The following is a 16908-nucleotide window of genomic DNA, read 5'->3' on the forward strand; positions in this document are numbered from 1 at the left end:
TTTTCAGAGGAGTTTTGGGTTCATAGCAAAAGATATTTCCCATAAACGCTCTGCCCCCACACTCGCACAGCCTCCCCCACTGTCAACACCACCATCTCCATTTGTTAACAGTCGATGAACCTGCAATGATGTGCCAGTGTCACCCAAAGCCCGTAATTTACAGTAGGGTTTACTCTTGATGTCAACACTGTGTGTGGCTTTGGATAAATGTATGACGACATGTATCCTTTATATTACTATACAGAACAGTTTCACTGCCCTGGAAATCCTTTGTGCTCTACCTGTTCATCTCTCCCTTTCCCCAACCTTGGAAAATGCTGATCCTTTTACTGACTCCATAGTCTTGCCTGTTCCAGAAGGTCATATAGTTGGAATCACAGAGATTGCGGCCTTTTCAGATTGGCTTTTTTCATTACGCAATATTCGTTTAAGGCGGGGCGCCTGGGTGACTCCGTGGGTTAAAGCCTCTGCCTTTGGCTCAGGTCATGATCTCAGGGTCGTGGGATCGAGCCCCACAATGGGCTCCCTGCTCAGCAGGGAACCTGCTTCCTCCTCTCTCTCTGCCTGCCTCTCTGCCTACTTGTGATCTCTGTCTGTCAAATAAATAAATAAATTAAAAAAAATACTCATTTAAGACTCTTCTGTGTCTTTTCATGACTTGATAGATTATTTCTTTTTAGCACTTGATAATATTCCACTGTCTGGATCTACCACAGTTCATTCAGCCACTAAAGGACATGTTGGTTGCTTCCAAGTTTTGGCAGTTAGGAATAAAGCTGCTGTAAACATCTGTATGCAGGGTTTTGTTTTGTGGACATAAGTTTTCAAGCCCTTTGGGTAAATGCCAAAGAATATGATTGTTGGAGTGTACAGTAGAGTATGTTTAGTTTTTTTTTTTTAAGGTTTTATTTATTTATTTGACACAGAGAGAGAGATCACAAGAAGGCAGAGAGAGAGAGACGGAGAGGCAGGCTCCCCGCTGAGCAGAGAGCCTGATGTAGGGCTCAATCCCAGAACCCTGAGATCATGACCTGAGCTGAAGGCAGAGGCTTAACCCACTGAGCCACCCAGGCACCCCGAGTATGTTTAGTTTTTTTTTTTTTTTTTTTAAGATTTTATTTATTTATTTGACAGAGAGAGAGATCACAGTACACAGAGAGGCAGGCAGAGAGAGAGAGAGAGAGGGAAGCAGGCTCCCTGCTGAGCAGAGAGCCCGATGCGGGACTCGATCCCAGGACCCTGAGATCATGACCTGAGCCGAAGGCAGCGGCTTAACCCACTGAGCCACCCAGGCGCCCCAAGTATGTTTAGTTTTGTAAGAAACTGCCAGACCGTCTTCCAGAATGGCTGTACCACCTTGCATTCCTGCCAGTAGTGAATGAGAGCTCCTGTCACTCCACATCCTTGTCCGTATTTGTGGTGTCGTCGGTGTTCTGGATTTTGGCCATTCTGATAGGCATGTACTGTATGTCATTGCTGTTTTATTTAATTTGCATTTCTCTATTGGCATACGGTATGGAACATCTTTTTTTTTTTTTTAAGTTTTTACTTTTTTATTTTATTTAATTTATTTTAACTAGACTCCACACCCAACATGGGGCTTGAGCTCACAACCCTGAGGTCAGGGGTGACATGCTCTGCCAACCGAGCCAACTAGGTGCTCTGTGGAACATCTTTTTATATGTTTATTTGTCATCCATATATCCTGTTTGGTGAGGACTCTATTAAGGTCTTTAGCCTACTTTTTAATTAGGTTGTCTGTGTTCTTATTATTGAGTTTTAAAAGTTCTTTGTATATTTTGGATCATTGTCCTTTATCAGATTTGTCTTTTACAATTATTTTCTCCCAAACGGTGCTTGTCTTTTCATTCTCTCGCTCTTTTTTTAAATATTTTTTTTATTTATCAGAGAGAGAGAGAGAGCACACAAGCAGGCAGAGTGGCAGGCAGAGGCAGAGAGAGAAGCAGGCTCCCTGCTGAGCAAGGAGCCTGACTCAGAACTCAATCCCAGGACCCCGGAATCATGATCTGATCCAGAAGGCAGCGGCTTAACCGACTAAGCCACCCAGGCGTCCCGTCTTTTTATTCTCTTTATGGAGCAGAAGTTTTTTATTTTAATGAGGTCTAGTATAACAGTTCTTTCTTTCCTGAATCACATCTTTGGCACTGTATCTAACAAGTCCCTGCCAAGGGGTGCCTGGGTGGCTCAGTGGGTTAAAACCTCTGCCTTCAGCCCAGGTCATGATCCCAGGGTCCTGGGATCGAGCCTCACATCGGGCTCTCTGCTCAGCGGGGAGCCTGCTTCCCCCTCTTTCTCTGCCTGCCTCTCTGCCTACTTGTGATCTCTGTCAAATAAATAAGTAAAATCTTAAAAAAAAATTTTTTTAAATTAAAAAAAAAAGTCCCTGCCAAACCCAAGGTCATCTAGATTTTTCCTCTGTCTTCTAACACTGTTAGAGCTTTCTGTTTTATACGTAGGTCTGTGATCCACTTTGAGGTTTTTTTTTTTTTTTAATTTATTCATTTGACAGACAGAGATCACAAGCAGGCAGAGAGGCAGACAGAGAGAGAGGGCGAAGCAGGCTCCCCACTGAGCAGAGATCCGGATGCAGGGCTCGATCCCTGCATATATATATATATATATAATCTATCTGTCTGTTTCTGGGCTCTCTATTCCATTGATCTGTTTGTCTCGTCTTTGGCCAGTACTACACTGTCTCGTCTTTGGCCAGTACTACACTGTCTCGATGACTATAGTGTTATGGTAAGTGTTGAAGTTAGGAATGCCAGTCTCCCACCTTTGTTCTGTGGTATTGTGTTGCCAGTTCTGGGTCTTTTACCTCTCCATAGAAACTTTAGAATCAGTTGGTCAGTATTCATAAAATCACTTGCTGGGATTTTTATTGGGATTGCCTTGAATCTATATTGGTCAGGTTTAGAAGAACTAACATCTTGGTAATATTTAGTCTTCTTATGGAATGTGGGATGTTTCCATTTTTTTAGTTCTTCGTTGATTTCATTCATCTGAGATTACATTGTCCCTCATATAGATCTTGTATTTTGTTAGATTTAAACCCAAGTATTTCATTTTGGGGGGTACTAATGTAAATGGTATTAAATTTCAAATTCCGTTTTTTCTTTTTCTTTTTTTTTTTAAGATTTTATTTATTTATTTGACAGAGAGAGATCACAAGTAGGCAGAGCAGCAGGCAGAGAGAGGGGGAGGCAGGCTCCCTGCTGAGCAGAGAGCCCGATGTAGGGCTCTATTCCATGACCCCAAGATCATGACCTGAACTGAAGGCAGAGGCTTAACCCACTGCGCCCCCCAGGCACCCCTCAAATTCCATTTGCTCAATGCTAGTATATTGGAGTGATTGACTTTTATGTATTAATATTGTATCTTGCTAAAATTGCCTATTAGTTCTAGGAGTTTTTTGTCAATATTTTCAGATTTTCTACATAGACAGCCGTGTCATCTGTGAACAAAGACAGTTTTATGTCTTCCTTCCCTATCAGTTTATCTTATTTCTTTGTTTTTGTTTTTCTTTCTGTTTTTTTTTTTTTTTTTTTTTTTCTCATTGCATTAGCTTGGACTTCCAGTACAATGTTGAAAAGGAATGGTGAGAGGGGCCATCCTTGCCTTGTTCCTGATCTTAGTGGGAAAACTTTCAGTTTCTCACCATTAAGTGATATTAGCAGTGGGTTGTTTGTAGATATACCCTATCAAGTTCAGAACGTTCTGTTCATTTCTTAGTTTACTGAGAGTTTTTATCATGATTGGGTGCTAGATTGTGTCAATGCTTTTTCTGCAACTATTGATGTAATCTTGTGCTTTTTTTTCTTTATTAACTTGTTGATGTTGATGTATTATGTTAACTAATTTTCAAAAATCAAGTCAGCTTTGTGTACCTGGGATAAATCCACTTGGTTGTGGTATGTAATTCTTTTAATTCATTGCTGGATTCAATTTTCTAATATTTTGTTGCGGATTTTTACATCTATATGTTCATGAGAGATACTGGTCTGTAGTTTTTTTTCCTGTAATGTCTTTGTCCCATTTTGCTATTAGGGTAATGCCAGCTTTTTAGAATGAGTGGGGAGACATTCCCTCTGCTTCGGTCTTCTGGAAGATATAGTAAAGAATTGGTTTAATGTCTTCCTTAAATGGTTGGTAGAATTTACCAGTGAACCCATCTGGGCCTGGTGGTTTCTGTTTTGGAAGGTGGTTAATTATTTATTTAACTTCTTTAATAGATACAGGCCTGTTCAGATTGTGGATTTCTTCTTGTGTGAGTTTGGGCATATTGTGTCTCCAAGGAATTAGTCCGTCTCATCTAGGTTATCAGATTTGTGGGCTTAGAGTTGTTCATAGTATTCCCTTACTTGAAAGTAATTTGCAGAGTTTTTGGTAGTTTTTCTTGATATTTCACTTGCATTTCCTAAAGACAAGGATATTATGGGACTCCTGAGTGGCTCAGTTGGTTAAGCATCCAGCTCTTGATTTTGGCTCAGGTAATGATCAGGGTTGTGAGATCAAGCCCCTGCTTAAGATTCTCTGCCCCCTCCAACAAACAAACAAACCAACCCCAAACCAAAGATATTCTACATAGCCACAATACCAGTATCACACTAAGAAAATTGACTTATTAATTCCCCTATTAACTTCTTCTTCTTCTTCTTTTTTTTTTTAGATTTTATATATGCAAGAGAGAGAGAGCATGAGCAGGGTTAGGGGCTGAGGGAGAGGAAGAGGGAGAAGCAGACTCTTTGCTGAGTGGGGAGCCCGATGTGGGGCTGGACCCCAGGACATTTAACCAACTGAGCCACCCAGACACCCCTCGTACTAATTTCTTGATAATGAGCTTACTACCCAGAAGGGGGAAAAAGTGGTCTGAGGGCCAGTACCTTAACCAGATGATCAAATTTAGCAACACCAATATGAGAATCTGACATTATATGCCTTCTAATGTGGTGCAGTAGTAAATATCTATCATCTACAGAGTGTTTATGTTAAAAATGTTCAACCCGAATCTAATATTGAGGACATATTCAGACAAATCCAACATGTAGGATGTGCTACAAGTCAGCTGACCTAGACTTTTTGGGGAAAAAAAGGTCAGTGACATGAGTAAACAAAAATGGAGGAGGTGAGGTTTAGGAGACAATACAGCCACATGCAATGGATGAACTTTAATTGGAACCCAGATGTGAGCAGAAAGGTCATAGAAGACATGGGGGTGGCAGTTGGTTAAATCTATATGCTATATGTGATGACATATAACATATATGTTATATGCTATATGTGATGACACCGAGTCCTTGTTACCAGGCAGAACTGTTAGAAGTTGTGGTGATTCCACTTCTGACTTGGTTTTTTTCTTTTGATGTTTTTATTCGTTTCACTGACCAAATGGGGCCATATAGCTTATAATATATTTTAATAAGAATCAAAGCTGTTTTCTCTGCCATTCCCTTGTGGAGAGTTTTGCAGTGGATGTTTCCAGAAGACTGCACCTTGCTGTAAGTGCAGATATGTGGGCCACAGAGTGACCTCCTTTCTCTGTCAGACTCAGGACCTTTGTGTTGCTGATCATGAACTGGAGTTTTTAGGTTAGGGGCCAGAGACAGGACTAGAGTAATAAAGCCCTGTAGGAAGTACGAAAACCCTGCACGGAGGCGGACATTATTCCTCCCTCTGAGGGAGGCGGAACCAAGCATCCTGTGGATATTTGGAAAAAGACTTCTAAAAATCTGTAGTAACTCTATGACAGTGTTCAGTCCTTTCCTTTGTAGTGAAAATGGACGTGATAAGATTTTTGTTTCCTCAAGATTCCCTGTTTCCAGATCCCTTTCCACATCATTTGTTCAGTCCTTTTTTTATCATTAGGCAAATATTTATTAAGTGTCTGCTGTGTGCCAGGTACTGTGCTAAGTGAAGAGTATGGTAATAAGACTACACGAGTCACCTGGAGGTGTTTTGTTTTTTTTTTTTTTAAAGATTTTATTTATTTATTTGACAGAGAGACAGTGAGAGAGAGCATGAGTAAGGAGAAGGTCAGAGGGAGTAGAACTCCCCATGGAGCTGGGAGCCCGATGCGGGACTTGATCCCGGGACTCCGGGATCATGACTTGAGCTGAAGGCAGTCGTCCAACCAGCTGAGCCACCTAGGTGTCCCTCACCTGGAGTTTTTTGTCTGTGTAGGGAAACCAACATTAAACACAAGTCAATACTCAGTTCTTCTGCAGTAAAGGCTGCAAAGGAAGGGTAGAGCAGCTCTGACAGAGAATAACAGGAAGACTGTCCCAGCCTGTGTTAGCTCAGCGTGTAGCTCTAAAGATGTCTGCCCTTCTGTCTCCAACTTCTGCCTCTGGTACACCCAGTCCCTGTCTGCCTGATTCCTTACCTTCTCTTCCCTCGTTTTAGAGTGAGAACTGGCTCGAGTATCTGTGAGTCCTTTGGATATCCGTTTACAAAGCTAATTCATTACCTTGCTTAATTTAAAAGAAACGTTCTTCTCTATTACCTATTACTCTGCCTATTTTTCAAGAGAGGCTAGAAATCTAGATTTTTTATGTGAAATCTCCTGACTCATAAATGTTAACGAATTCAAAAATTTTCATACACTTTGTGCACTCCAGTTGCAGTATCTGCTTAAGGGGACAAAAGTTCAGGTACAGGAGGATTCTGGGTCAAAAGATTAGGCAAAATTCCCTTCCTCTTGTCTAGTCCTAAGTAAAAAAAATAAAGTTACTGAATAAGAGATTCAGAATACTAAGGAAAGAAACCAAAAGAGGGTTTTATTTATTTTTAAAGATTTTATTTATTTGACAGAGATCACAAGTAGGCAGAGAGGCAGGCAGAGAGAGAGGAGGAAGCAGGCTCCCTGCTTAGCAGAGAGCCTGATGTTGGGCTCGATCCCAGGACCCTGGGATCATGACCTGAGCCGAAGACTTTAACACACTGAGCTACCCAGGCGCCCCCAAAAGAGGGTTTTAAAAACCAGGTCCTTTTTATGCTTTCCTCAGGATAATAATTAAGTAAGAAGTAATGATTACGTTCACTGATTCCCTAGCTCTCTGCTGGGGTTTCTTTCCTGCCTTCATTAAAAAAAAAAAAAAAAAAAATCCAAACAGTAAAGTTCCCTGTGTTCAGAGGAGCAGACGAAGTCAATTTGTTCATGGTTAGCCTCCAAAACCACAGAGGTCCACGTTTCCCTGGAGGGAACATGATGTGCCCTGCTTTCTCCTCCCCCTTTCTTTAGGTAGCAGCTTTCTCGAAATGTAATTGATATATGCTATCGCCCACCCATTGAAAGTATACAATCACACGTTTCTTAGTGTATCCAGAGTGTGCAGACATCACTATGGTGAGTTTTTGAACATTTTCCTTATTTTAGAAAGGAACCCTGTACCCAGGTGCAGTCACACTCCCCTTTCCCCCAACCTTTCCTAGCCCCAGGCAGCTACTAATCTACTTTCTATCACAATAGATTTGCCCATTTGGGACATTTCGTTTAAATGGAATCATACAGTATGTGGTCTTTTGTGACCAGCTTTCACTTCGTATGATGTTTCAAGATTCATCCATGTCGAAGCCTGGAACAATACTTTATTCCTTTTTACGGTGAAATGATACTCCACTGTGTGGATATTCCGCATTTTGTTCATCCATTTATCAGTTAGTGGGCATTTAGGTTGCTTCCACTTCTTGGCTATTGTGAATAATAGCTTGTGAACATTAATGTTCAGGTGTTTGTGTGAACATAAAATTCTCTTGGTTGCTGAGTCATACAGTAACTATATTTAACCAACTGAGGGGGTGGTCCAGCTGACTCAGTGGGAAGAACCCTGCCACTTGATTTCAGGGTCATGAGTTCGAGCCCTGCATTGGGTGTAGAGATTACTTACATAAATTAAAAAAAAAAAAACTTAAAAAAACAAAACAAAACAAAAACCTACTGAGGAAATCCCAGATTCTTTTCCAGAGCTACTTCACCATTTTACATTCTTACCCGTGATGTATTCCATTTCTCCCCTACCCTCCACTCTTTGTACTTAAGATGAACGATGTGATGGCAACCAGTTATTAGCTCTTCACTTCTCAGCTGAGGATATGCAGTGCCTATCCTCCCTTTTTAAATATATATATATATATATATATATATATATAATGAAGTCATAGATACATAAAATTTCTCATGAAAAAATATAAAGACTTGGTTGAGCAACCTTTTATTTTATTTCCTCCCTTTGCCTTAACTAAGTTATCTTTGGAGAACAGAATGGCACCATACTCTTAATTAATTAATTAATTTTAAAGAATTTATTTTTTAAAATAATCTCCACACCCAACACAGGACTTGAACTCATGATCCCAAGATCAGGAGTCACACACTCCACTCACTGAGCCTGCCAGGCACCCCAAGTACCATACCCCATTTTTTAAAAAAAAAATTATTTATTTACTGTCCAAGAGAGTATTTCAGGCAGACTCCCTGCTGAGCAGGGAGCCCAGCTTGGCACTCTGCCCCATGACCCTGAGATCACGACCTGAGCTGAAATTAAGAGGCATGCTCAACCGACTGAGCTACCCAGGAGCCCCAGTACTGTAGTACTATAGTCTTAATGACAGCCTACCCAGATAAAGCATAGAATGTCATGGCAAATGACTTAAGAGTCTGATCCTGTCTGGGGGTCTCTGGCATATGTGAATAGTAAAGGCCCTGTTCTCACAGAAATGTGTCTCTTTTTTTATTATTTGGATTTCTAAAAAGTTAGATTTTATTTAATTTTTTTTTTGAAGATTTTACTTATTTATTTGAGAGAAATCACAAGTAGGCAGAGAGAGAGGAGGAAGGAGGAAGCAGGCTCCCTGCTGAGCATAGAGTCCCATGCTGGGCTCGATCCCACCTTGAGATCATGACCTGAGCCGAAGGCAGAGGTCTTAACCCACCCAGCCAACCAGCCGCCCCTTAGATTTTATTTTAAAGCAAATCCTAAACATTATGTCATTTTACCATAAAATATTTAAGTAAACATCTCTGAGAGAAGAACTTTTTAAAATAGAGCCATCATACTATTACCTCAGATTAACCTAACTCCGTAATGTCTTCTGACACGTGATCCATGCTCAGATATCTGTAATTATCTTAGAGATGCCTTTTCATAGTTGTTGTTGTTTTAATCTGGGTCCAAATAAGGTCCACACATTTGGTTGTATTGTCTTTTAATTACCTTTATTCTAAACTGATTATTTATCCACATATGATTTATCAAAAATAATCACAAAATAACACAAGACAGTATCTAGTAAGGCGTTAAGTAAGTAGGATGTGGTCAAGTATGAGTCACCTAGATTTCGAATAGACTTCATTGGCTCTGTTGGTAGAGACGTGACAAATAGGTCAGAGAACCAGAGCAGCTAGATTAGAAGCCCCATTCCTACCGCTGTAGGCTGTGTAATACTGTGCAAGTTAGTTCAGGGTTTGTTCTTAGTAAAGTTGTACCTGTGCGTGATTCAGAAAAAACAGTTCTGCAAGGCTTGTTACCAACAAAAATGAACAAGAAAAAAAGCACCCCCCCCCCCCCGCCCCGTTACGGCTACTACTTGATTTCCTACCTTTAGGAGGCATCCAGTTTCAACTCTTCCAAGTAATTTGTTTGGTATTTACCTCCAGATCTCTAAATAACATACTTCTACTGCCAGTTGTTCTAGTTTGGGCATTACCTGTTGACATTCTACAGTGGACAGTAGAGATTTAGTACTCTGTCGCGCTCACTGCTTCCTCACCACAGACAGGAAGTCCGTCCTCCCATCCTTCCGCATTCAGTCATATACCATGACCATGAAATGCTCTTCATAGATGACAGCATTACTGTTTTTTCATTGCGCTTTTCACTGCGCAAGTCAATTAACAGTCTTGCCTTCTGTTTTGCTAGTTTTCTGTGAATTTACACTAATTCAATCCCAAACTCTTCCTCAGTTGTATGGATCTGTTCTCCAGACATTCACATGCGGCAGGTGGTCTGTCAGTTTCATTTCTTGAATAAAATCTCTCTAGAGGAGCCTTCTGATGGGACGTGGCTCTGGACTGTTTGCTTTTGATCCCTGCTGCAGGGCTGTGGTCTGGGAGTCACCCTCTACCATTATCCTCTTCTGGTATCTCTTGTTTCCTCAATCCCATGTTTTTGTTTTATTGTTTTCATTTTCTTCTTCATTTAGTGGAACACATCCTCTAATAATTTCCTGAGAAAGGATGCCTGAGAGGCACATTTTTCCAACCTTGCCTGTATGGAAGTGTCTTTATTCTAAACTCATACTTAATTGACAATCACGCTGGATGTAGAATTCTTGGTTAGAAATTGTTTTCCCTCAGGGACGTCCGTGTGGCTCAGTCCGTGAAGCATCTGGCTTCTGCTCAGATTGTGATCTTGGGGTCCTGGGATTAAACTCCAGGTCATACTGCACTCAGTGGGGGAGTCTGCCTGACCCTCTCCTTGTCCCTCTCCCTCTGCCCCTCCTGTTAATCATGCTCGCTCTCAAATAAAATCTAAAATATATATACATATACATATATACATATTATATATATATATATTTTTCCCCCTTAGTATTTTGAAGATATTGCCCCACTGCATTCTAGGCTTTCAGTATTCCCGTTGAGGGGTCTTATGTCATTCTGATTTATTTATTATTTGCATAAAACCTGTTGTCCTCTCTGGAAATTTGAGTGTTCTGAAATTCCATGATGCTGTACCTTGGTGGAGGGTTATTTTCATATTGTTCTGTACGCTCAGAGGTCCCTTCAAGCTAAAAAGAAACTCAAGCCCTTTAATTATGGAGAACTTTATTGAATCATTTCTTTGAATATTTTCTCCCTTCATTTTTTTTCTTATTTTCTCTTCCTATAGTGCCTATATTCAGAAGTCATGTCTCCTAGACTGGTCCTCTGATTTATTATTTTTTTTAAAGGTTTTATTTATTTATTTGACAGAGAGCAATCACAAGGAGTCAGAGAAGCAGGCAGAGAGGGGGCGGGGGAAGCAGGCTCCACGCTGAGCAGAGAGCCTAATGCAAGGTTCTATCCCAGGACCCTGAGATCATGACCTGAGCTGAAGGCAGAGGCTTAACCTACTGAGCCACCCAGGCATCCCCTGGTCCTCTGATTTAAAAAGAGTATTTTTCTCGCCTGTTTTCCATCTGTCCTTTGCTCTACATTCTGAGAGATTTCCTCAACTTATTTTTCAATCTTTTCATTTCTCCTATCATGTCTTAATTTTCAAGAGATATTATTTTCTTTTTATTAAATGTATGTTTTTGAAAAATTGATGTTTTACTTGTTTTGTGAAGTTTCTTCTCTCTGGGGATTTTGATGATTTTCTTCCCCCGAGTTTTCATCTTTATGTGTACTTTCTGTTTTTCCACACTGCATTTATTTTCCAGTTGTTTTGGTCTCTGTCTTTACACTGGATACTTTTTTCTAATGCCTTGTGATCTCAGCGCATCCTTAAGAGTGTTGTGTCTTGTTTTTAGTTCTGCTTGCCCTCCCACTTCAGTGGTACCTGGGGCGCTCAATGGTTGAGCCTTTGGGGGGGGGTTCTCTGGGGGCATTTCAGGTTGTATATCAGTTTTCCCTACTACTAGTATAGGATTTAGCTTTGTGGGGAGTTTGCTGAGCCACAGCCTCCTGTTCACCTGCTTTCCAGCTTCAGAACCTTTACTGCTGGTGTCCCGTCTCCTATTTTCTTGGTCTTTGCGTCCTTCTGCTTTCCAACAATCTTCGATATTACCCAGAGGGGTTTGGAAGGGAGTGCAGGTATGTATGTGCGTCCTTGAAATCAGAGCGCAGCAAACGAGAATTCCTGCCCTGTATCCAGCCCTGTCCTCTTTTGAGGGCACCAGACTAAAGCTATCCTGCGTGCGTGCGGTTCCAGACCTCATCCAGCGCCTCTCTCTGTTTCTGCGCATGCCTGGTTCTGTGGCTTCTGTTGCGCACGTGGGTTTGTAAGCAGAGCCACCCTCCTGCCCCGCCCCCACTGCCCCGCCCCTCCCATCCCCCAAGAGGGCAGCGCATAGTAGAATTCCAGCAACTCCCAGACTGCCTGGTCTCCCTGTGGGTGCTGATGCCCCAGGGGGGTGGCCCTCCCCTGATCCTCAGCCAAGTGCCTTTTGTCTCCTGGATGATACAGCACACACTTTCTCAATGTCATGGTGACTCACTTTTTAAAAATAGTCTTTGATGTGTCAAAGCCTTTTCTGAAAGTCTACACAGATTGTATTGACGAGTTCCCTTTTAGTCACATGCATTTTTACCTCCTGAAAGGAACCCTAATATATTAATTAGGTATGATTTTAGCTTCCTGAAACCACACACCCCTCACTTTCCACGCTTCAGTGCCTCTCCTAAGCTGTTCCCACCCTACCAGCACAGCCTGTCCTATAAGGTCATCTCAAGCTAGGTCAACACCACCGCCTCCCTGGTTTACTAGGTTCTCCCAGCACAAACTCTCCCTCTTGCATCTGAACCATAGCAACTTCTCAGTATTCTCCTCCTGGTGGATAGTTCATAAACTCTCCCATGGCAGGGACATGTCCAATCTTTTCCTGCAGTCTTTTGAGCTTTGTAAGAACCCTATTACATAGGTTCAGTAGGTTAAACTAATTAAATAAATCTAGGCACCTGGGTGCCTCAGTCGGTTAAGCATCTGCCTTTGGCTAAGGTCATGATCCCGGAGGCCCCGGCATCAAGTCCCACATCAGCCTCCTTGCTCAGTGGGGAGTCTGCTTTTCCTTCTCCCTCTGACCCTCTTCCTGGCTTGTGCTCTCACTTGCTCTCTCTCAAGTAAATAAATAAAATTTTTTAAAAAAGAAACCAAAAAACATAAAAAAAAGGAGTAAATCTAAGAAACTTCTTGAAATAAGTCTACTGTGTTTACTGTATTAATTCAGAGCTGAGTCTGCCCTCCGACCTTTGTATGGAAAAGGTTCCTACTGAGGTTACAGATGTCTTCCCAGTGAATAATTCTGCTGTATCTTTTCATCCATCAGCTTCTTCCACCTCTTTCCACATTTCCATATTCCTTCTTGTAACCCGTTCTCACCTCCTCTGGCCCCCTCTGTCTTTTTGATTATTTCACTGATTCTCTTGCATATATCACATGCCCCTAAATTAGTGGTTGTACTTTATTTTCTGTCCTCGGGCCTTTTTTCTCTGTATCTTCAGGAATCTCATTTACTCAGGTTTTGTTTGTTTGGGATAGGGGAGAGAGGGAAGAAATTGAGGGACCCAGACTAGGTTAGAACCCTTCCCCGAGGATCTAGGCAATGGAGAATCTAGAACAAGAAACAGCCACGTGGCCATTAAAATATCAGTTCTGCTAACAGACCAGTCAAACCCTCAAGTTGAGGCTCTTCTGTAAAGCTAGATTAGAGGCCACATCTTAGGCCCAAGTTCCAAGTGGGGCTGTATGCTTCTCCTGTGATTCATACCTGTGGGGTGAGTTGTCCTTGGAGCAGGTCCAGCCTGGTGTTAGATCTGCACGTTATACCCTGTCATGGGGAAGGCAGAGAGGGTTCTAGGGTATTAAAGGGTGAGGACTGGAAGGTAGAGGAAGTGAGCCCACTCAGACTATAGATGGCATATGTGATGGCATATATGATAGCAAAAGGACATGGAAAGTTGAATCTCAGTTACAGGATAAGCCTCAGAGGAACTGAGGACAAGCTGAACCCTGAGGTCGAGTGGAAATGTGCTCTAGTTGAATGCCACAGACACCGGCACTGGAAGAACATTCTGAATTTAAGACAGCTCTTCAAGATGTCTTGTTGCCCTCAGGGGCAGGGTTGTGGCTTTCACTCTGATCTCTGCCTTGAAGGTGGGCACTTGGACCCAGCATCAAGTCTGGCCCATGGCCTCCCAGTCTTGGCTTCTTTCTCCCCTTGGGTCTGCCCAGCTCTCTGTACTTCCCGGTTCAGATCGCCCGAAGGTAGACTCTGTGTGCCTCATAGGTGGCTTATGATCAGGGTCGGGTACCCACTGTGGTCCAGTCGTCAGTGGCCGGAGGAGAGGCAGGGTCATGGGGTTCACATGAAGGGCACTCCCGATCAGGCAGCAGTCGCCGTCTAGCTTCCCAAGTCCCAGTGTACCTGTAATCCTCCTCCTTCCTCATCTCTGACTCTCATCACCGGTCACTCGTCCTGGAAAGTTTCCCTTCTGAACATCTCTAGCATCCATCCCTTTTCTCTTCCTGTGGCCACTGTCTTGGTTCCGGCCGCCGTGTTCTCTCCTCTGGAATGAGCATTCTCCTTCTTATCGATCTCCCTGGCTTCGGTCTCTCTGCCCTCATCTGTCTTTTACTCCCTTGCCAGAATAGTCAGTTTTGTTCCCACATAGCAGCCAAAGTTTATATTTAAAAAATCAATCAGATCATGTTGCTCTCCTGGTTTGAAGCCATTGAAATACAGTGAGACTCTTTCTATGGCCTCCTACGTAGGGCCTCCCAAGGATCTGGTTCCTGTCATCCTCTCTGACCTCACTTCACACCCTCCGTGTGTTTTCTGAGCTCTGCGTTCCAGGAACACTGGCCTTTTCTGGTCTTTTTTTTTTTTTTTTTTTTTTTTTTAAGATTTTATTTATTTATTTGACAGAGAAAGACAGAGTGAGAGAGGGAACACAAGCAGGAGGGAGTGGGAGAGAGAGAAGCAGGCCTCTTGCTGAGCTGGGGAGCCCGATGCGGGGCTTGAACCCAGGGCTCCGGGATCGTGACCTGAGCCGAAGACAGACGCTTAACAACTGAGCCACCCGAGTGCCGCTTCTCTCTGGTCCTTAAATGTACTAAAATTGCTAAACTTGCTTTGTCCTTTCTCCTGGAGCTTTTCCCCCTTCATCTTCTCTTGGCTGGCTCCTGTCTTCAGGTCTCAGCCCATAGGTCACCTCCTCAGAGAAGCCTTCCCGAAACACCCCATCCAGCGTGGCCTGTACCTCACCGTCAGTCACTGTCACATCACTGAACATTCCTTGTACCACTTACTGCCTGAACTTGTTTTGCTCATTTGTTTACTCATGTTTTTCATCTCCCTGCATAAAACATAAATTCCTTGAGAATAGGAGCAGTCCTGTTCTTTCTTACCGTTGTATCCCTAAGTCTGGTGTGGGAGAGTTGCTTCGCAAATTAGCAAACAGTGAACTAGCTCCTTCCTTACTCTTATTTCCATCCCTCTGTGTTATGCTTAGCTTTTCATCCCCAACTTTAGGAAGACATAATTGACAGCACTTGTTAACTGTTGAATGCTTAGCTTCATATGTGTTTTTATTTTACCTGCTTGCAAGCTACTTGAAGGGACAATTTCTTTTTTGATCCATTCTTCCATCTCTAGGGCTTCCACGTGGCAGATAGCAGAAGTTAAGTGTTGAGTGTGTACTGCGACTGCTACCTCATCCCCAAATGTGTGCCTTGTCTGTAGAATTTGAGCTTTGGAAGCCCCTCCGGTGACTGGAAAGACTGGGCCCCATTCTTTCTACTCCTTTTATATTCCTTTTATCCAAAGCTTCAGAAACCAGACACAGGAAACATCTGACCATAATAAAAGACTTCCAGTAAATTCTAGGTTTCCTCCTTGAACAAAGTCGTGCACAGCGACGGTCTGTTGTACCTTGGTCTGGAATTCTGTTTGGTCACTTGCGTAGCACACCACATGGCTGCCTCTGGCCTGTTCTTATCCAGGAACAGCTGGAGCCTGGGCTGTTTGAAATAAAAATGACCTGTTTGTTAGCCGGACAAGGAGAAGTCTGGATATTCTTGCTCAGCGCCTTGCAAAACAAACTTCTTGATTTGTTGAATACCAGGTTTTCGCTTTCGCTGTCCAGTGATTTATGACTAAAATGATCCTCTGTGTCCTTTAGAATAAGCACAAATAACAAGTGACCACACTGATTTCTCAAGTCTGTGCTTTTTAATGCTCCAAGCAAAATCCGTCAAAACTAACGCAAAACATGAAAATGTCACTAACTTCCTTCTGATATTTCTGCCCCCGTCACTCACGTCTTCCGCAGTGCGTACACGTGCTCTCGGGAGCCGTCCGCTACCGCCGGAAGTCATAGCTGCGAAAGCCCTGACTTTTTCTTTCCAGTAAGACGTTCCTCTGCTTCCTGCTTACTCTTTGCATACGTTTATCCGCTTTATTTTTATTTCAGGTGCCAATGAACTTGTCCAATGAACTGGCTCTTACTCAGCTTCCTGCCTCTAGTATCTGGCACAGGGCCTGGCACATAATCGGCATTTGATAAATTTGTCGGGGCGTGGAGGGGAGGGGGTGGGGAGAGGGAAGATAAAAAGAATAATAATTTTAAAAAGCCCGGTCTATTTCGGGATTGATGTAGCTGAGGTATATTTAAAATGGCATGATATAAAAGGACAACCTCAGTAACTATAGGAAAAAGCTGAACAGCGTATTGGCATGTACAATGGAAAATGAAGACCAGTCAAGAACCTTCCATCCTTTTGTACTGGTACCTCTGAGTTAGAGGTTAAAATCCTTCAGGTGGATTAGAGAGTTCTTTTTTTTTTTTTAAGATTTTATTTATTTATTTTTCAGATAGAGATAAGTAGGCAGAGAGGCAGGCAGAGAGAGAGAGAGAGAGGAAGGGAAGCATGCTCCCTGCTGAGCAGAGATCCCCATGAGGGGCTTGATCCCAGGGCCATGGGATCATGACCTGAGCTGAAGGCAGAGGATTTAATCCACTGAGCCACCCAGGCACCCCCTCTTTTTTAGTTTTTTACAAATGATGATGATGGTATAAATAATACATGTCACTGTACAAATTCTGCAAAAACAGAGTAGAAACATAACCCACAATTCTTTCACCCAGAGAAAGCCACTATTAGTATTTCATCTTGCTGCTTTTAGGCT

General features: G+C 42.5%; 1 protein-coding gene and 1 long non-coding RNA gene across 3 annotated transcripts in view; one reads left to right on the forward strand and one right to left on the reverse strand.

The window, feature by feature from the left end:
- Window positions 1–16908, forward strand: part of ST3GAL3 (ST3 beta-galactoside alpha-2,3-sialyltransferase 3) — a 191546-nt gene that overhangs the window by 50409 nt on the left and 124229 nt on the right. The window lies entirely within an intron of this gene.
- Window positions 5975–10480, reverse strand: LOC309842678. Its single transcript, XR_014299729.1, has 2 exons — window positions 9619–10480; window positions 5975–6193 (listed from the first exon to the last, which is right to left on the reverse strand). It is a non-coding gene; the product is annotated as an uncharacterized lncRNA (long non-coding RNA).

Source organism: Mustela nivalis, assembly GCF_964662115.1.
Source record: "Mustela nivalis genome assembly, chromosome: 10".
Lineage (NCBI taxonomy): Eukaryota > Metazoa > Chordata > Mammalia > Carnivora > Mustelidae > Mustela > Mustela nivalis.